This window comes from Entelurus aequoreus, linkage group LG22 (assembly GCF_033978785.1).
Source record: "Entelurus aequoreus isolate RoL-2023_Sb linkage group LG22, RoL_Eaeq_v1.1, whole genome shotgun sequence".
NCBI classification, from domain to species: domain Eukaryota; kingdom Metazoa; phylum Chordata; class Actinopteri; order Syngnathiformes; family Syngnathidae; genus Entelurus; species Entelurus aequoreus.
This window is the reverse complement of record NC_084752.1, coordinates 5,401,417-5,418,624: the sequence shown is the minus strand read 5'-3', so window position 1 is coordinate 5,418,624 and position 17,208 is coordinate 5,401,417. Positions and strand designations below refer to the sequence as shown.

General features: G+C 37.9%; 1 protein-coding gene across 6 annotated transcripts in view; it reads left to right on the top strand.

Moving 5' to 3' along the window:
* gab1 (GRB2-associated binding protein 1) overlaps positions 1–17,208 on the top strand; it is a 133,608-nt gene that overhangs the window by 48,868 nt on the left and 67,532 nt on the right. The window contains exons 1-2 of one of the 6 annotated variants that reach the window (XM_062032305.1): positions 8,139–8,288; positions 9,455–9,675. The exons of the other annotated variants lie outside the window; for them this stretch is intronic. The gene's annotated coding sequence lies outside the window, so the exon portion shown is untranslated. Of the gene's footprint in view, positions 1–8,138; positions 8,289–9,454; positions 9,676–17,208 lie in introns of those variants that run through there. 6 annotated transcript variants of the gene reach the window in all.

Below are 17,208 nucleotides of genomic sequence, written 5' to 3'. Positions count from 1 at the left end.
GTTATCCGAGTTCTTCCATCTTGACTGCATCTTTCGGGAATGTAAACAAAGAAGCGCCGGCTGTGTACTGTTGTGGCTGACTACGTTCGAAAAATACGTCCATTTCGCACCGACAACTTTCTTCTTTGCTTGCTTGGCTTCCTTCTCCATAATGCAATGAACATGATTGAAACAGATTCACGAACACAGATGTCCAGAATACTGTGGAATTATGAAATGAAAACAGAGCTTTTTCGTACCGGCTTCAATGTGGAAGGCATACCCGTGTTCGTCGGGCTACGTCACGCGCATACGTCATCCTCAGAGGCGTTTCGAACCGGAAGTTTAGCGGCAAATTTAAAATGTCACTTTATAAGTTAACCCGGCCGTATTGGCATGTGTTATAATGTTAAGATTTCATCATTGATATATAAACTATCAGACTGCGTGGTCGGTAGTAGTGGGTTTCAGTAGGCCTTTAATATGTCCGTGTGGAAACTCGTTCGGTACACCTCCGAACCGAACCGAATCCCCCGTACCGAAACGGTTCAATACGAATACACAAACTTTTACATCCTTAATACAAACTAAACAAAATTGATGCTAATCCACCCTCTTCTCTCTCTCTTTTTCCCCCAAATAAGAATCGATAAGAGAACCGTTAAGGAACCAAATCTTTAAGCCGAATCGAAAGTGGAACTGGAACCGGAAAAATCTTATCAATTCCCATCTCTATTGGTATTGGTACCTTAATATTGATACTGGGACAGCCCTCCTTCTTACCCAGCTCTAGACCAACCCTCTGATGCCATACCGTACTAATTTGTTCATTAAGATATTATGATAAATTGTGTCAAATGCTTTTGAACACGGCAGCAGCACACTGTTTACCATCTACCGCATTGCTAATCGCTTCTGTTATTTTGATTAATGCCAATAATGATGAAATGTTGGCTCGGTTTCCGTAATGATTCTCTGTGAGTGTTCCACTTTTATTTATGAATTTGTCCAATCTGTTGCTAGTTTTTCTGTAATTAAAAAAAACAACTAAATATATATATGAGAACCTAAACCTGGCTGTCAGTTTTGAGCCCCGGTAGTCTCTTGATAATTAAAATGTCCTTTAAGATAAATTTATTTGAATCATTATCTGTCACTGTCAGTATTGTCAGCCACTTATAGCACATACTGTAAGCACACACACACACACATAGGAAAACTCTTTATTATTTGCATAATGGCATTGTTGCATACTTTTGAGTGCTTGTCGTATTAGCCTGCGAGGGATTCCACACAATAATCTGAGAACCACATGAACACCAGCGTACAAGCTAGGAGGCATGCGTTCACACACATTCCCTTTCAACTGAAAGTGAAGCGGTATCATCAGAATGTCACAACAGAGAGCGGCAGGAGGTGTGGAGCAGTTTCAGGGGACTGGCTGGGGAAAAAAATTATAATAGTGGAGGTGTGTCCGACACGTTTAACTGAGAAACGAGCCTGTGCATGTTCAGCACCTTCACTCGTCGAACAGGACACTAGGAAGCACGGTTAACACAACCCCTTCTATTGACAATGTCTGATATATTGCAGTACGCAGTAGGGTTGTCCCAATAACAATATTTTGGTACTGGTGCCAAAATGTATTTCGATACTTATCTAAATAAAGGGGACCACAAAAAATGGCATTATTGTCTTTATTTTAACAAAAAATCTTACGGTAGATTAAACATATGTTTCTTATAGCAATTTTGTCCTCAAATAAAATAGTGAACATACCACACAACTTTTCTTTTAGTAGTAAGTAAGCAAACAAAGGCTCCTACTTTAGCTGCTGATGTATGCAACAAGATATTGTCATTTTCCATTCTATTTTGTCAAAATTATGAAGGACTAGTGGTAGAAAATTGATTATTAATCCACTTGTTCATTTACTGTTTATCTGCTTACTTTCTCTTTTAACATGTTTTATCTACACTTCTGTTAAAATGTAATAATCACTTATTCTTCTGTTGTTTGGATGCTTTACATTAGTTTTGGATGATACCTTAAATTTAGGTATCGATCCGATACCAAGTAGTTACAGGATCATACATTGGTCATATTCAAAGTCCTCATGTGTCCACACTGCAAAAACTGAAATCTAAGTAAGATTAAATATCTCAAATAAGGGTGATATTTGCTTATTTTCTGTCTGATAAAATAATTCTTCTCACTAAGCAGATTTTATGTTAGTGTTTTACTTGTTTTAAGGGTTTTGGTCCTAAATGATCTCAGTAAGATATTACAGCTTGTTGCTGAGATTGGATGAGCTATATTGAGTAAAACATGCTTGAAACTAGAATATCAACTGTTGCAAAGCTGTGTCATTAACACTCACAAGTATAAACTACTTTTTTAAAGTAATAATTTCTTACTTCAAGCATGAAAAAAAAATCATGATGCCGAGCGCATATCAATATGTCAAGATAATGGCACTAGCATTTAGTTAATTTAAGAATATTTTTCAACATATTGAGCAAAAAGGTTTTTTTTTTTTTTCTATCAAGAAAAGTGCACTTGTTATTAGTGAGAATATACTTATTTTAAGGTATTTTTGGGTTCAGTGAGGTTAGCTAATTTGACTTGTTTTGGAAAGTCTTGACAAGCCGAAATTTATTGTTCTATTCAATCAATCAATCAATCAATGTTTATTTATATAGCCCTAAATAACAAGTGTCTCAAAGGGCTGTACAAGCCACAACGACATCCTCGGTACAGAGCCCACAGATCATTTTGCTTAGCTCAAATAAAATACCCCTCATTTTTTAAATTTTTTTTTATTGTTTTTGAACACTGACTTTTTGCAGTGCAGGGATGTATTTCCTGAATTTATGAACATCATATACATTTAAAAAAACTGAAAAAAGATTTTGTGATGCTAAAAAATACCGATGTAGTATCGACTAGATATGCTCCTGTACTTGGTATCATTACAGTGGATGTCAGGTGTAGATCCACCCATGGCGTTTGTTCACATTGTGACGCCGGTGAGCTATTGTATCCTCCTATGGTGTGTAGTGAAGCATGTTTAGCTATTCCTCGTCCTGCAGTGATAATGATACTTGTAAGAAACGTACTTTAATTGTCGCCATGGAGACAAGGATTAGTGATTTAGAAGTAGCTACAACACTGCAGATGGCGGATGGACGTTAGCCGCTAACTAGCTAGCCATGTCTTAAAGCACCTCTTCCTGAGGGCGTTTCAGTTTTATAGCTTCACCTTTATCGTTACTTTTTAAGTCAAAATGCGTTCGTTCTCCCTTTTCTGTCTACACACTGTGTCTGCTTGTAAGTACTCCGTTATTGTACGCTGCCGAACATGCTCATCCGCTCGTAAAACCAGCAATGTCATGACGTGACGACTATGCGCCGTCATGCTCGTTAAAAAAAGGGGGGTCGGGGACCGGTACTTTTTAGAGGCAGTATAGTACCAAATATGATTCATTAGTATCGCAGTACTATACTAGTATCGGTATACCGTCCAACCCTAGTATGCAGTGTATTTTAATCTTGTGACACAAGCCTCTTTGCTTTCAGCTCATATTTGGGGAGTGATACCTTTTCTTGTTGCAGTTGTTTTTTTTTTAGCGCATGTCAGAGTCCATCCAGGCTTATCTTGACACGAAGCGCCACATCTCCAGCCAGTTCCGAGTGGCCATAACGCCAGCAAAGAGAGAGCGGCTAATTAGATCACGTTCGAGGCCAAACCTCTCACTGACTGCCAAATGTGATTTGAAATCCTTTTCATTGGACTGATTGGATTAGACTTCTGGAGCTGGGATCACAGCGTGGAAGGACATGGTCACTGGTTTTTCTCGACCATGCAATGCAAAAAAAGCACTGTGTAGCCACGTGGTGACATGACATTTTCTTCAATGAAGCATTTAAATAAGCACGTTAATTTGTCACCTGTAGGAAAAAGTGGGCACAGTCATTAGTCTTGAGAACCAGCGTCTTCTGCAGTTGGCTTTTGTTTTTGCTCTATTTTTTGGAGTTGCACATTTTGGGAAAAATATCCCTATTATGCAAAACACAGGAAGCTGGTTCTGAGGAGGGTAGGGCTGGGCGATATGGCCTTTTATTAATATCTCGATATTTTTTGGCCGTGTCACGATACACGATATATATCTCCATATTTTGCCTTAGCCTTGAATGAACACTTGATGCATATAATCACAGCAGTATGATGATTCTATGTGTCTACATTAAAACATTCTTGTTCATACTGCATTAATATATGCTCATTTTAAACTTTCATGCAGAGAGGGAAACCACAACTAAGTAAATTTACCAAAAGTGTATTTATTAAACAGTTATTAAGCAGTGGCACAAACATTCAAAACAGAAAGTGCAAGATTGTCAGAGACATTTTAAAACAAGCTACGAGTGCACTTTTGTGCATGATGTCACTAAGATGACATATCAAAACAACACTAAATTAAAGTGCACTTTTTGTACAGAACGCCACTACAATAGTTTAAAACAAATAAAGTGCACTTTTGTGCATGATGTCACACAAGATATTTCAATAACTGTCAAATAAAAATGAGCTGCATAATAGGAAATCAAATAGTGTATGTCCTTCGCTATGTGGTAGTTTACTGCGGACGTTATCTCCTTCAGTTGTTGACTATTTGTTTCATACAGTGTTGGTGTGGAAATGGAAGACGCCACGCTCCATTGGGTCAGAGCATTTTGTTGGTGTGGCACCGGCCGGAGATGTTGACATGCGGAGTTTCAAGCACTCTTCATTCTCTAGCGGGTGACTTTTCAAATGATGCTACAAATTAGCAGTGGTGCTAAGTTGCTAACGCGTTTGCCGCATACTTCTTCAACATCTTCGCGCTTGAAGCCAAACCACTGCCAGACGATGGACCCCGTGCTGTTTTTCTTGGGAATTAATTCTTCCTTCATTTGTTACCAGATTGGCACCTTCTCTCTCTCGTATTACCACTCGCACCTCTTCGCTAGCATCACGGCTAACGTTACCCATGCTGCTACCTGTCTGCTCCGCGAGAGCGTATGACGTTGCACGCGCGACAGTATGTGATGTACACTACCGTTCAAACGTTTGGGGTCACATTGAAATGTCCTTATTTTTGAAGGAAAAGCACTGTACTTTTCAATGAAGATAACATTAAACTAGTCTTAACTTGAAAGAAATACACTCTATACATTGCTAATGTGGTAAATGACTATTCTAGCTGCAAATGTCTGGTTTTTGGTGCAATATCTACATAGGTGTATAGAGGCCCATTTCCAGCAACTATCACTCCAGTGTTCTAATGGTACAATGTGTTTGCTCATTGGCTCAGAAGGCTAATTGATGATTAGAAAACCCTTGTGCAATCATGTTCACACATCTGAAAACAGTTTAGCTCGTTACAGAAGCTACAAAACGGACCTTCCTTTGAGCAGATTGAGTTTCTGGAGCATCACATTTGTGGGGTCAATTAAACGCTCAAAATGGCCAGAAAAAGAGAACTTTCACCTGAAACTCGACAGTCTATTCTTGTTCTTAGAAATGAAGGCTATTCCACAAAATTGTTTGGGTGACCCCAAACTTTTGAACGGTAGTGTATGTAAGAAGGTGCGCATGTTTTAAGTCTCTGTGAGAAGCAGAGACAACAAAGAGTGTAGTGTAATGCCCGCAGCTAAAAGAAACTGCATGAGAACGCATACTCGAATATCACGATATAGTCATTTTCTATATCGCACAGAGTCAAACCCGACGATATATCGAGTATATCAATATATCGCCCAGCCCTAGAGGAGGGTATACATTTTTTGAAGTGTCAACCACAACTAATGTGCTTGGAGAAACATCTATTGAACTCAGGGGGTACATGCACTTAGTCAGTTGTACTGTGGCCGTGATTCCTTTAATCAACCCGACATTCAAGCTTCCCCTCATTTGCTTGCTGTGTCACATTGAACCCCCTAAGTCGGTTTCAGTTAATGTAAGATTATCCCACTTTCCAAAATAACCGACACATCTCATTTTTCTTTATAAATGGTTTATTTATATAGGCTAGTAAGATACCTTACTAGCCTATATAAATCAACCATTTATAAATACACATTAGTAGGCTAAATGAACCTCTTTAACACATCTCATTTTTCGATTAATCGCCCAGCCCTAGTGACTTGCAGCTTACTAACAAGACGAGCAATCGCAATAATTAATTGTATTTTTTAACCACGCCAACCTAATTGCCGGCAAGCGAGTGTGCCAGGAGTTTGATTTTTGGATTGTTTTGACTTTTTTTTAATTTGACTTCTACAGAGTCAACCATTTACGAAGTACTTGCGTTCCGGAAAGCTTTTTGTGGCCAAAAACTGTTTTTATCATCTCAGAAATATTTGTAAAGTTAGAAATTTGTTGTCAAAATTGGATCTGGAAATGATCATTCACGCGTTCATTTCGTCTCGCATTGACTATTGCAATTCTCTTTTTACTCTTTTCAACAAGTCAACACTAGAGAGACTTCATACGGTACAGACCAGTGCCAGACTTTTGACCAGTGCACCCAGAACAGCCCATATCACCCCCATTTTATCCAGTCTTCCTTGGCTTCCAGTTAAATTCCGCATTGAGTTTAGTCCTGACATTTTGTGCGTTGCATGGTGGAGCCGCTCAGTACATGACTGACTTGTTATGCCCCTACTCTTCAGGGCTTCAGGCCAGGGTCTTCTAAAGATCCCAAAAACTTGTTTTAAAACCCGTGGAGACCTGGCATTCTAGGCTATAGCTCCCAGACTCTGGAACAATTTGCACCAGTCCCTTCGTGATCTTGACTCTGTTGAAATTTTTAAGAAACCTTTGAAAACTTTCCCTTTTAGTAAACCTTCTAGTTAATGCAGCTTTTAACTATCATTTTTAATCCACTATGTATCCTTTTTATGATCTTGCCCCTGTTGTTTTAATTGAATTGTTGTTTTACTTCGCCTATGTTTTGTACAGCGCTTTGCGATGTTATCTGTGAAAAGCCCTATATAAATAAAATGTACTTACTTACTAATTTACTTACTTGTATATTGATTTGTCTTTAAGCGGTTGTTTTAGCCTTTTTCGATTATCATTTTTCTATCAACATTCTTGTGCACCGTTGTACATTGAAACCGAAAACCAAACCGACACTCTAGGGATCGTGTGGCCTGGATTTGGCGGAGTAGATTTCTGGCATGGGTTCAGACACCGAAGGGGACCCAACTCAAAATTCGGACTTGGGGAAATATTGCAAACAAACTGTTAACTAATGCAAGAATCTGTTCGTACATCTGATTGTTCGTAACTCGAGTGTTTAAGTAGAGCTGCAACGATTAATTTAATTACAAACAAGCTTTGATTTCTATTTTGTTTCGGTTGATTGTTTTAGTGTAACTAATACAAAGGGGAAGTGTGGCGTACTTAAACACAGGTAAGAGTGCTCACACTGGCCAAGCGTTTCGGACATTTGGTGGGTTACGAATAGCCTGGTGTGAGTGCGCCATAGTTATCCAATCACAATTGATTGATTGATTGAGAAGTTTATTGACATCTTAAAGAATTGAATCCATGTAATGCTTTAAAAAGGCAAATGGATGTCACAAAAAGCCAATTGTGGTTCCTTATTAACCATGTCGTTGTGTGAAAGCGTACACAGTTGCTACAATAGATTCTGCATAAAAGGTGTACGTGGATATTTGTCAGAGCCACGGTTAGGTGTCCAATGCGGCAAATTTGCAGGATGAAATATAATCATATATCATGATTTTCTTTTCTTTCTAAAAGACCTTTCAGTCAAGAGACGGAATAGAGATTTTAGTTCTGTTGTTGCCATTGTTGTAGAAATACCTGAAATTATACACAATAACAGCATACAATGCGTTTTTTTTTTTTTTTTAGAGGGGTTCAGAAAGTTATGCTTGAAGGCAGGAGAATTTAGTATTTGGCACGTGGGAGTAGTGCCTGATATTTTTGGTCACCTCTCTCGTAGGTGTGCTGTTGTGCAGAAGTGTGCATAGCAATAGGGGGCGGTTGGGTTAGGGTGGGCAGTTTTTTGCCAGGGGGGAGGCGGTGTTTTATTTTCAGTCCATTGTGTCTACTTCCTGTGAGCCAGGGGTTATTGGAGCGGGGTGTTGCAGACTTGCGGGGAGGGAAGTCGGAGCGGTCGGCAGGAAAAGTGGCCGCACTCGACAAGTGTGGGGCTGGGCGGCCGCAGCAGAGACAGCACTCTTGTTGGACTAAGCTTCAAAACCCAGTTGGGATGTTTGGTGAGATAACCAGTAAGTCATTCAGTGTTTTGTCTTGCTAGTTGGACGGTTATTCTTTAACAGCACTTTTAAGTTATGTGTTAGACCCTGGAGTTGACCAGAAATGTACATTAGAAGACAGGTCTCTGAAGGTGGTCTTCAGTCTGTAATCTGTAAGCTTGTAAACTTCCATCAAAATACTGAAAGATTTTAGAGTTTTGCCATCATTAAGAGTGTGTTTCAAGATGTTTTAAAGACTTTTGTCCAGTTGTCCAATTGTACCCAAAATAGAGAAGGAATGACCTCAGAAACCCAACTTTCGGATGAAAATCGACCTAAATTTGAAAAACCAGGTCATCAGTTCAGATGCCTTGCTTATCTTTGACTCGCGTGGCAAGTCTCATGGTTATCTTGCCACGTGAGTGCCCTTAATATCCTCTGACAGGGGTGCAAAACAGTTGCCCGTCATCAGCTCTTGTGGTGTTACTAATACTTGTCTTGCAGATCCGTAACCAACGCATGTTTTATGTTGTTTATCATGGTCATTGTGTTGGTACGTTGGCTCCTTAGCAACCGGACCATAAAACAGAAGACCTTTTTAATGACATTTTTTGATATAAGAGTTCACAAAAATGTTTCCTATTTAAATGTAGCACCTCTGAATTTTGAACTGAGTTACAAGTAATTAGGCATTAATTGTGCCATTATTAATATGTTTCTGCTAAATATAGCACCCTCACTATCCTGCAAAAAGTGACAAAAGGAGGCAAAACAGGAAATTTCGTGTCGGAACCAGATGACCAGGAAGATAAAAAGCGCTAACAACGTGGAAACTTCCACAAAGGGGATGTTTTTTTGCCTTGTGTGTATTTTTTTTAATGTGGCTCTTTCACAACATGTTTTGGTCTAGGCTGGTTGTTTCCCTTGTGGTAGAAAAGGCTAAATACCGTTAGCGCTTCAGGGTGACTTGAATGTAACTGCCGCGCTCCCTCTCAGTCATACGTGTTAATGTTTAAACTCCTTCCTTTTTCGGAGTTAATACTTTACCCTTATTTCTAACCTCTTCTTGAACGGGCTTTTAGGCAAGTCGCTGCTGTTTGAGGTGGCAGATCATGGAACAAGAAACAGACTTAAGCTTTTGAATATAAACAACAGGTAACCACATTTACTGATTTGTCCTTAACTTCCTCTTGCCACAGTTCTCCGTTTCCCTTCCTGCTCGCCTCCCGCCCCTCTCAGTCTGTGGCCAATCTAATGAATGATATGGAATGATTGCATGGGTGAAAGCCTACTATCCTCCGCCCCCTTCAAGAACAAGCTCCAGTTGACTGTTGAAGCCATGAGATTAACTGCACAGTGATCATACTTGAAGCCGGGCTATTTCTTGACGATGTAGTTCGGCATTTGCTCCTGGACTTTGGTAAGCATCTCTGATTTTTGTGACCAATTTTTTGCAAGGTATTCATGTATATAGTGGTGAATGTAAGAGTACTCCGTCCGCAATTGCTTACCCTTCACGATCAAGGATATTTTTTGTTAAGAATTGTGTCAAAGGAGAACGCCTAATTATTACCACACAATTAACACAACATTTTCAATCAGTGGTTATTCTTTTATGATTCCTTCAATGTGTGGATTCTCACAAAGCTCCTGTATGTACGTCTCAGAAAGAATACCTAAGTACCGTATTTTTCGGAGTATAAGTCGCACCGGCCGAAAATGCATAACAAAGAAGGAAAAAAACATATATAAGTCGCACTGGAGTATAAGTCGCATTTTTTGGGGAAATGTATTTGATAAAAACCCAACACCAAGAATAGACATTTGAAAGGCAATTTAAAATTAATAAAGAATAGTGAACAACAGGCTGAATAAGTGTACGTTATATGAGGCATAAATAACCAACTGAGAAGGTGCCTGGTATGTTAACGTAACATATTATGGTAAGAGTCATTCAAATAACTATAACATATAGAACATGCTATACGTTTACCAAACAATCTGTCACTCCTAATCGCTAAATCCCATGAAATCTTATACGTCTAGTCTCTTACGGGAATGAGCTGAATAATATTATTTGATATTTTACGCTAATGTGTTAATAATTTCACACATAAGTCGCTCCTGAGTATAAGTCGCACCCCCGGCCAAACTATGAAAAAAACTGCGACTTATAGTCCGAAAAATACGGTATCATAAAAATCAAGGTTAAAAGGTCTTACAAACTAATCCATGTAAAAATGCACGCTTTATTGGTTCAGGTGCATTTTATCAGTTGCTTTAAGGTTCGATAAATTGATTAAAGAAATCAACACAATCGATCACTTCTTAACCCTCAGTTAATTTGTTATGCTTCTTGCTCGTAAAAATATTGAATCACCTAAATGACTAATGGTCCAGGTGAGTTGAGATATCCTTTTTAATAATTTTTTATCACACGTTTAACTTGCACTTATCTAACATTACGATAGTTTCAGTGTATATTTATCCTCCACTCATGTAGAAAGACAAGTAGTTTTTCTGTGACTTTGTGCATGACATTGTTTTGGTTAAGAGGGATTTTTCAATATTAACTCCACTGTAGTGCAGTTTTACTCGGCTACCGAAAACCTGATGAAGAATGTTTTTTCCCCTGCCAGTCTTTTTCACTGCCTTTTAAAATATTTTTTTATTAGTTACACTCATTAACCGATTAATCAATGCAACAGAAGATAAATGAAGCTTTTTTTCTAATCAAATTCATAAATTCAATCGATTAATTAATTAATTTCTTTTGTTAGTTTTACACATTTCAGGAAAAACAGCCTTTTCACCCAAAACACACGTCCACTGCCTGAAACGCTGGTTTTCAGGAGATTACAGCCAAGGTTCCACCAAATGGTACCGTGCGGTTCAATTGGATGCACTTTCTGTTGCGTTTCCACGGTAGCTGTTCGTATGAAACATTTTTGCAAACATTTTTTGGCACCCATTCATTCGGGTGCTGGTTGCAAAGATACCCCCATGACTTTTTCTAAAGAAGGTTCAAAGCTAAATGTGGAAGATTCGAAAAAAATAAATTTTGAAACTCTACGATAACGCAAATGTTTTACCACAATCGAAAAACTATACTGCTATGCTATTACATTGACACTAGCTATTTATGTTGCAGCTAAGTACTGCTTTTTTACAGTGTTTCCACATGGCATTAAAAAGCATTATAAGTCATTGAAAACATTGTGTGAAAGTGAAGGCCTTGATTGGCAATAAAAAACATTAAATGGGATGACTAAAGGCATTATAAGGCAATGTAATACAATTGTAGGACCTGGTCGATAGTCAATATGTCAATCAATCAAACAAGGTATGACAATGAACTTAAGTGCTCCGTCTGTCTGTGTGTTTCTTTTCTTTGACTCTAGCTTTCAAACTGCAGTCTGGTATAAGGTCCGTAAGTGTTAAATCCGCTGGACGGCAAAATAAAATGGCTCTGCCATTCGTTGGTCACTGTAGGCGTGTAGTCTTTAACTGTGACACCAATGAGGAAGCTGAACTTGTTTTATACAGGACTCCTTTATTTCAGTCTTGTTCAGTTCAACACACATGTTAGCAACCCTCGTGATGGAGGCACCTCACGTGACCTACGGTGGCCTAGAATGGTCAAACAAGGCAATTCTCACAACTGTCCACAACTCTTATCTGACATTCCCACAGTAAATGAATACTATTTCCTTCAGCTGCCTGACACTTTATACATAACTTGCTATATACAGCACCCATGTTAAACTACTGAGATGTTGTAAAATACAATTAATTCCAAATATTCTATTGACTCAGTTTATTTTGTATGCATATAAATGGCTTATTTGCTTTTTTCCAATATAATTCCAAATGTTTAAATGAATCTTCCATTTCCTAACACATGCATCATTTGCATTCTTAGTATGATGTTCATTTATTATTCCATAAAACCTTTTGACTATTAAAAAAAAAAAAGTATCTTGATTAAAAACGTGTCCTCTTGTTTGTTGTTATTATAAGACACTTTCGGAGGATATGCAAAGTCAGGAAAAAAAAAAAAAAGAATAAAAATAAATTCTCAGATGAAACAGTCTTGCGAGCCAATTTACCATAGCCAGTTTACATTTAATGTACCGCAGTATAAGTCGCTCCGGAGTATAAGTCACACCGGCCGAAAATGCATAATAAAGAAGGAAAAAAACATATATAAGTCGCATTTTTTGGGGAAATGTATTTGATAAAAGCCAACACCAAGAATAGACATTTTAAAGGCAATTTAAAATGAATAAAGAATAGTGAACAACAGGCTGAATAAGTGTACGTTATATGAGGCATAAATAACCAACTGAGAAGGTGCCTGGTATGTTAAGGTAACATATTATGGTAAGAGTCATTCAAATAACTATAACATAAAGAACATGCTATACGTTTACCAAACAATCTGTCACTCCTAATCGCTAAATCCCATGAAATCTTATACGTCTAGTCTCTTACGTGAATGAGCTAAATAATATTATTTGATATTTTACGCTAATGTGTTAATAATTTCACACATAAGTCGCTCCTGAGTATAAGTCGCACCCCCGGCCAAACTATGAAAAAAACTGCGACCTCAACTATTCAAGATTATCATTGCGAAAGGCTTACAATTATGTGTGTATACAGACAATTGTTAGCTTTTGACTATATACAGTACAGGCCAAAAGTTTGGACACGCCTTCTCATTTCAATGCCTTTTCTTTATTTGCAATTATTTACATTGTAGATTGTCACTGAAGGCATCAAAACTATGACACCTGTGAAGTGAAAACCATTTCAGGTGACTACCTCTTGGAGAGAATGCCAAGAGTGTGCAAAGCAGTAATCCGAGCAAAGGGTGGCTATTTTGAAGAAACTAAAATAAAAAACATGTTTTCAGTTAGCTACATAACTCCACATGTGTTCATTCATAGTTTTGATGCCTTCAGTGACAATCTACAATGTAAATAAATAGTCATGAAAATAAAGAACACGCATTGAATGAAGAGATGTGTCCAAACTTTTGGCCTCTACTGTATAATAACCGTATTGGGTCGGGCATGGGTATTACATTTTCTTTAAGTGGCATTAAAAATGGCTGTAAAAAGCTGTAAATAAGATTTGCTAATAATTGTAGAAACCCTGTTTTAACCAAATCTTGGAAGGCCTTTTATCTGGTCAGAAGAAAATCATGAGCGTTGCTTGGAAATACATTCCCCCCCCCCCAACTCCTTTGGACTTGTGTCATACATTTTTAAGTCAGGTGGTCGCGTGTGAGAATAACCACAGCTGCACATGAAAGCAGAGTCGCACCCGTACGGTAACTTGACAGAGATCGCTTGTGGAGGAAAGGGATCGTGTGTAAGATAAAGTTATCTGCCGCAAGCTTGTTTTGATGATTAGCGGCTTTACGGATCCATACATTGACAACAAGCACGCATCGACAAGCGTGCACGAGCCAAGTCGGCCTTTTTGTGCAGAAAGTGAAACCTAGCCAGGTTGTTGCGTCTACCCCTCTGGCATTGGTAATCCTAGCTGGTGTTAACATAACTGGGCCTTTTTATTGCACGTAAACAAACACATGCGAGCCGCCGTCTTTACGTTACGCAGCAGATGCCAGTTTATTTCTGGCCGCAAGCTGGAACGCACCAATGTAACCTACATAGGACATGCCAGGCAGGCTGCATAGCGCAAGTGCTGTTTTTGGTGTGGAGCCAACTTGTTTGGCCTTGTAGCCTTCAGTGAGGCCGCTGTTGCTGCTGCTGCTACCAGCCCTTTTTTGAATACAGCATGCATATTGGAGCACACCATGTGTCATGCCTTGGCTTTGTTTTTTTTCACTAAAATAAAAATAGATTGTTTTAGATTTTTTGTTTTGTTGCTTCTGGAAGAAGCGGGATTCTCACCCTTGTGTTTCTGACCCGTGTGTGGGAAGATGGGACCCTCGCACACAAAGCAAGGATGTGATTTTTACTTTTTTTTTCTTCTTTTCTTTCTTTCCCAGTTCAACAAAGATTCGGTCTTGTTTTCTCTCAGAGAGAAGAGGGATTAAGACGCTTCCTTTGCCATGAGAACTGACGATATTTACTGTGTTGAAGACAAATCCCAGTTTTAGTGCTTAAAATGAATGAATGAATGAATGATCGTTATTGTCATTGTGCATGTACAGGTACAGGTCCAACGAAATGTAGGTTGCTTCCCTAAGGTGCTTTGCATTTAAAAAAAAAAAAAAATAAATAAAAAAAAATGGACTAATTAGCTAGTTTTGGTCGTGGTACTAGTTTTGTATCTGCAGAAACAGAGGTTTTTTTAATCCTACGCCAGTGTTTCCCATACATTTAATTATTTACGTATGGGAAATAATTTAACATAGAAATTTGGGCCGCTACGCATATAAATTAGATTTTTTTAAGACTTGGCATCACCTTCCAGGTGATGTGTGCTGCCCTCTCCTGGCAATCATATTCCACGTTATGTGGAATATGATTTTGTTTTGAAGTTAGAGTTTGAGGTTTGAGCAACAGGCTTTTGTAGCTAGTCAGCACATGGCCAAGGAGTGCAAAGTTAGCAGTCAATATTTGTCTCCACAACGTTTTAGACTATATGCCTGTAAGTAGAATTACATTTGTTTTTTGTCAATTTTGATCTGTTAAAAATTATTTGTTAAACCATGCGTACAAGTTTAAAACAATTGCAAACAGTGATGCTAACTTTTATTAGCCCTTCAATGGGATCTTCCATTGTATGTTAGCATTAAGCTAGCAGCTTGAGTCTCAATCTTTATGCTGTGTGGTTACATTGCTATTTTTCAGTTGATACCAAGCTGTATTGTTAATTGAACATGATTCCGAAATGTACATGTACTTTGTGTGTATATTAATGCTCTTTCCTTTGTATGCTTAGTTTTACAGTAACGCCAGTGAGGTTGTTTATTATCAATAAACAACAAGTGAAGTTGTTTATTATCAATAAACAACCTCAAGTTGGAAGTTAATTTAAAGGACTCTTTACCTATCTGCCAATCTAAATTCCAACATTCAGAATTTGCATATGTAATTAAACCAGGGTTGTACAAAGTTCGGCATGGGGACCATTTGCGGTTGTCAGCTTGTTTTTCTTATTTATTTATGGGGCCATGTTACTTTGTAGAAATAAAATAAACCAGCAAAAATATTAGTCCAGTACTCCAGTCACTGCAATGGTTTCTAGAACCTCAGAGAATAGATTTTAAAACAGCTCTGCTCGTGTACAAGTCGATTTGTGGTTTAGCGCCAAAGTACTTATCTGACATATTAGAGCTATAGGAACCATCGCGGGCTCTGAGAACCTCAGGGAGTGGTCTGTAGAGGTGTCTAGAGTCAGAACTGAACACGGTGAGGCTGCGTTTCAGTTTTATGCTGCTGAAAGCAGGAACAGTCTTCCAGAAGATGTGAGACAGGCCTCAACTTTGGCAATGTTCAAATCCAAGCTAAAACACTTCTATTTAGCTGTGCAAATGACAGCAGAATACTTAATCAACACTGGTTAGTTTTAATTCAATTAATTCATCATTATTTTTATTTATGCTGTTAGCCGTTTTGAAATTGTATGCTTCTGTAAAGCACTTTGAATTGCTTCACAAACTAATTGTGCTCCATGAATAAACACGATGAAAATGCATCAGTGACTCTGCCAAAGTGGTTACGTTATTGGCATTTTTTGACATCTTCGGGAACTGTTTCGGCTGGATTTTAGGAGGAGATCAAACCTGTGCGTCTTTTTCCTGTGCAGACCTGGCAATGAAATGGCTTGGGAGGTAGTATTAGTGGGGCTTTTATGTGATAGTAATTCCCCCCTGTTGTGTTGAAAGCAGTGGTTGCTATTGTATACGTCAGTGTTTCTCAGCCGTGGACTCAGCGGGCTTCAGCGGTACTCGGTTGTAATACACTTTTGCACCACTTGTGGCAGTAGTGATAATCTCAAACAAAAAGTCTGGCGCCATTAAGTCAGAGAGAAGTTTCATTTGCACTTTAATTTTACTGACAGTTTTTTTAAGAAACATATGTTTGATTTTTTTAATTAGTTTAGTTAGAATGCATTATTTTAGCGCTTTGTATGAGTATGTAACTAAAATAAATAGACAAACAGAACATCTGTTGCTTGTTTTGTGTTTGTTATGCTTCACTGATAGTTTTAGTCTTAGTATTGTATCTTTTTATTGGCTAAGATTAGGGATGTCCGATAATGGCTTTTTGCCGATATCCGATATTCCGATATTGTCCAACTCTTTAATTACCGATACCGATATCAACCGATACCGATATCAACTGATATATGCAGTCGTGGAATTAACACATTATTATGCCTAATTTGGACAACCAGGTATGGTGAAGATAAGGTACTTTTAAAAAATAATAATAAAATAAGATAACTAAATTAAAAACATTTTCTTGAATAAAAAAGAAAGTAAAACAATATAAAAACAGTTACATAGAAACTAGTAATTAATGAAAATGAGTAAAATTAACTGTTAAAGGTTAGTACTATTAGTGGACCAGCAGCACGCACAATCATGTGTGCTTACGGACTGTATCCCTTGCAGATTGTATTGATATATATTGATATATAATGTAGGAACCAGAATATTGATAACAAAGAAATGGGGGGAGGGAGTTTTTTTGGGTTGGTGCACTAATTGTAAGTGTATCTTGTGTTTTTTATGTTGATTTAATAAAAAATAAAAAAATAAAAAAAAAAAAAAAAAACCGATACAGATAATAAAAAAAACGATACCGATAATTTCCGATATTACATTTTAACGCATTTATCGGCCGATATTATCGGACATCCCTAGCTAAGATTTAATTGTTTTAAATATTGGTTTGTATTGTAGCGCTTTAAGATTTATTTAAACGAAAAGTGCGTAACAAATAAAATCTATTATTATTTATTATTT